A 4,622-nucleotide genomic window follows, 5' to 3' on the forward strand; every position below is an offset into this window, starting at 1 on the left:
CAGTGCGTACTATTTTAACTGTTGTCCAGACATCTTTCCAGCTGCTAACAGAGAACAAAGTCTAATTTAGCTTTTGTCCTTTTAAACCTTAGTGAGGGCCTGGGAATTTATGCTTCAGCGATTTGGATGGTTTGCTGCTATCGATTGATCTCTGGCGGTGGACACTGGGTGATTAATCATCAGGCCCATTACCGCGGTACCTCAGAGAAATAACAAGGTAACCATAACAAAGGTAAGAAGAGTCTATTGTGAATAAGTGTGTGTGCGAGCGCACATGCATTTCTGTAATCAGTTGTCACAAAACCTTTCAAGAGATGCTTAGGGAGGAAGTCCACATTTCGACTTAGTGATGGGAGCTTTTCTTATTTTGGATGGAAGCCAATCACAGTCATCCATTCGGGGAATGCTTATGGAAGGACAGATGACAGATGAAGGACAGAAGTGGCTGAATGACGAGGGCTAAATAATATTTCTTAGGAGAGTCATGACACCATTTCGGGCATCTGAAGCGTTATGCTAACCTTGCCAGAAACAGGTCAATTCCACCCTTTTCTAAGTTTGACCAACACATTATTGTGTGAGTTTGACTGTGTTTGTCTCCCATGCCCATTTCTGTTATAAAATATATGATCTTATCTATAAAAAAGGCTGTCATCCTGTCTTCGATTTGGCACAGCGTTGAGATGATAATGCTATTCTGTTATTGATCACAACAGAGATCTATTAGGCTCTACCTTGAAACGAAACAAAGCAGGATCTTGTTTCTGCATTCCAAAGTGTAGCCTTTTATTCCCTATAAAGCTCAATACCTTTGAGCCCTGGTCAAAAGTTGTGTACTATATAGGGAATAAAGTTTCATTTGGAAGGCAGCCTGCATCTGATAGGATGTAATGCGCCATCTTTATCGAGCTGGTGCTCTGTAGACAACTGATTAAGTGTCCTATTTGGAAGGCCGCTGCCAGAAGACTTTACAGCAGGTGGTTATCATCTTAGGTGGTATATCTCGGGAGGAGATGGACCCAATTAAAAATCTCTAGGGCTGTAATAGAGGTTTGAAATCCAGCGTCTTTCGTTTGCCCCATTAAGTTATCCATTATGGCTGTGGATGGGGCTTTAACTTTTAAAAGCTTCCCTGGCCTTGAACAGAACATTACAACAAATTCACTTTAGAAAAGAGCTAATACTGGAAATCAGTTAGTAAAGCATAGGTTCGCTGTTCTAATTTCCTTAAGCAATTTCCTCACACATACTGATTTCACACATTTCTAAGCAGTTGAAATAAACCATTCAGATTCCAGTTTTCATGACATATTCTTCTTTCATAGGAATCTCATCAAGCCCTGTGTTGGAGAAGAAATGGTTTTGGGTGGAAGCCAGAGTGATGAATAGTCAAACAGGATGTTGAATGGGATGAATCCAATTCTACAGAGGATATTCTGAGGAGCTAAAATCTATCTGCAATATTTAGACTTCCTATGGAGGGATGTGCAGCTGTGAGATATACACACACACCCACACACACACATACACACTACAAACACGCACACACTTAAAGACGCAGTCTGGTATTTTTGCAATATATATTTTTTTTAACCTACCATTTTGGGCTGTATGTGTAATATGTTTTTGGTGGCGGGTGTAAGTCAGACAGAATTACATTAGTTGAACCATTTATTGGAGAACTTTGCACAGCAATATACACAAAATATCTTAGCATTAGGTTCTGGTCCATTGGCTTAACTCATTGCCATCACATGATTGTTTATATGATACTACCAACAATAACATCACTGATAACGCAACTCTCCTGCTTCCTGCCTTTTGCCAGACTTTCTTTTCTTACTTTTAAATTTTCTTTACATTTTCTTTAAATCTTTTATCTTTTTCATTTTTGTTCTATATTTCTTTTAATCATATTTTTACAATTTTATGTAATTTTTAAAAGAGGACCTCAGCATTGTATTTTACATGTATTTTTGAGTGATTTTTTATGATGGAGGAGCTAAGACAGCTGTTGGAGGAAGAGATCAACCGCTTAGAAGATTTAGTCACCAGAGCGCTCCTCCGGTTGGACTGTGGGTCCTGTCCGGTAGGTGAATCAACAAATGCTAATGCTAACATAGCACAACAGGCTAACCTAAGGCTAGAGAGCTCTAAAGATTTCCCTATACTTGATAGAACACAGTCAAAACTGGTGAACAGATCAGAGCAATTTCAGAGCGAATGGCTGAATGAGACAATAACACAGCTTGAAATACGTGAGAGTGAACAATTAATTTACTCTGTAGCAGCTACTCAATTGGTTGAGCTACCAAATGCTAACAGACAGACACAGATTGGTACACAAGGGATTACTTCAAATCTAGACCACTCTGTCACGGACCTGGCTGACACTCTCCCCAGGACATGTGCTAATGCCACTGGATTAACCGCAGAGGCTTTCAAACCAGCCTTCCTCAATGACACATCTTACTGGCACAGCACCGGGGCTAGACCGAAGGCATCAACTCCAGCAGGGACTTGGTCTGACGTTGTACGGCGCTGAGGCAAATCCAGCAAAAAATCTAATAAGAGAGCACCAACCCTCAATCCACCACCTGAACTCACACTGCAAAACAGGTATGATCCACTGACTCGGAATTAAATGTGTGTAAATGAACCTAGGGAAGCTAACCACAACACTAGCATCAGGGCTAACCAAAATCCAAGAAATAGCCCTAAACCCACTGATAGGACGAGGGACAGAACAAACTTTGCTAACTCCACATCTGATAAGCCAGATACTACCTTGATTGGGGATGACATAACCAAGCATATCAGAATGGTAAAGACTGCCAGTGTTTACCAAGTGTTGCCAGTTATTCTCTCTACACATCCAAGCAACATGCAGATTATTATCCACACCGGGTCTTTTGCCATTCTACAAAGGAAAACTGTCTCTGAGATCCTGGAAAAAGATTTGTCTTTGCTACTGGTGAAAATAAACTACTTTCAACAACATTTTCATCTCAGGCCCCATTCCAACCTTGGGGAAAGGAATTGAATCTTTTAGTGGACTCCTTGGGCTGAATACATGGCTGACATCTGCATGCCTCAACCACAGGATAAGGTTTATTGACAATTTCAATATTTTTTGGAACTGTAAAGATTTCTTTAGACCTGATAGGGTTCATTGGTGCCAACATATGTCACACTCTTGCCATTCCCAAACAAGTTAAGCATGAAGGACAGTACTCACAGGCAGAGTATTCACCCCCCATCTCCTGACCCTCTAAATAAAATCACCCAATGCTTCCAGAAGTTGTCCTTGTCCCAAATGGGGGCACAACCACTCCCACCCCCCACTCCACCACACTCACCCTCTCCATCTCAATCACCCCCCCCCACCACACTCACCAATCAGGGAGCTAGTTCTAACCAATGTTAGAATGTTCCAGTAAATTCTGTTTCTGTTCAGAAAAGGTACATTAATGAGAGTACCAATGCTCAGTTTATGGAAGCCTTAGCTTTATCTCTCCAACAATAAGTGCTGAGTCAGTCGATGTACTCCTGGATAATTTTAACGCCAAAATATTGAATGTCATGGATCGTGTTACACCAGCAAAAGTAAAGAAAACTATGAGCAAACAGAAAACACCATGGAGAACCACCATGATGGTAATCGCCCTGAAAAGAGAATGTAGGAAAGCAGAACGTAAATGGAGGAAAACTAAACTTCAAATTCACTATGACATCTATGAACAAAGCCTTGGTAGCTTCAACAAAGAGTTACGCAGGGCCAGACAGCAACATTTATGTTAGAGTACGTCTGACCCAGAACGCAGAGAAATCACACAGACCACGTAAGGTAGGTTAAAAAAAAAGGTTTTAATGGAGAGCCAGGGTACTCCGAGAAAACTGTGTAGGCAGGTCCGAAGCTGGGGGAGAGCTGACGGCGAAGGCTGGGTGGTGAGGCCAGGAGCTAGTAGGCGCAGCAGAGGAAGCAGCAGGTCTGAGCAGGTAACAGGAGAAAACACAGGGTAAGTACAAACTCAGGGAACAAAGACAAAATAGAGCACACGAGAATACACGGACGATAATAGCAAGTAATAGAACTGAGAGCCAAGTACCACATGGGTAGTAGATAACGAACTGGCGCCGAAGAGGTGATCAGCCCGGGTTTAAATATTGCTGGAGTGAATCATGTGGATGAGGTGCAGCTGCGAAGAATGGCTCTGCAGTGAAGACTCTGCCACGCCCCTTGCCCTACTGAACACACCCCCAGCACTCCAGGTGAAAAAACAAAACAGGGACCGAACCACCTGACTCAGGGCGGAGGGGAAGCAACCCGTAACAATTTATCGGGAATGATCAACAAGAATTTCAACAATACCCGCACTCTATTTGTCATGGTCGACAAGCTTACAATCCCAATAAAGCAGATAGCATCAGAACTCATGTCCACTGTGAAATGTAATGAATTTGCGTGTTTCTTTAGTGAAAAAACTATAAGTTAGACTCTGTGCCTACATCACGACCACCAAGACATAACTTGGTTATTAATGCAATTGATAAGAAATCCCTAGAAGAAACAATTTGACATCTTAAAGCTTCCACTTGCTGTCTCGACACACTGCCATCAG

General features: G+C 42.0%; 1 long non-coding RNA gene across 1 annotated transcript; it reads right to left on the reverse strand.

The window, feature by feature from the left end:
• Positions 1-3,848: 3,848 nt before the first annotated feature.
• LOC114830151 lies at positions 3,849-4,201 on the reverse strand. The gene is made up of 2 exons (XR_003777880.2): positions 4,110-4,201; positions 3,849-3,991 (listed from the first exon to the last, which is right to left on the reverse strand). It is a non-coding gene; the product is annotated as an uncharacterized LOC114830151 (long non-coding RNA).
• Between the last annotated feature and the right edge of the window lie 421 nt (positions 4,202-4,622).

This window comes from Esox lucius, chromosome 23 (assembly GCF_011004845.1).
Source record: "Esox lucius isolate fEsoLuc1 chromosome 23, fEsoLuc1.pri, whole genome shotgun sequence".
In the NCBI taxonomy this organism is placed as follows: domain Eukaryota; kingdom Metazoa; phylum Chordata; class Actinopteri; order Esociformes; family Esocidae; genus Esox; species Esox lucius.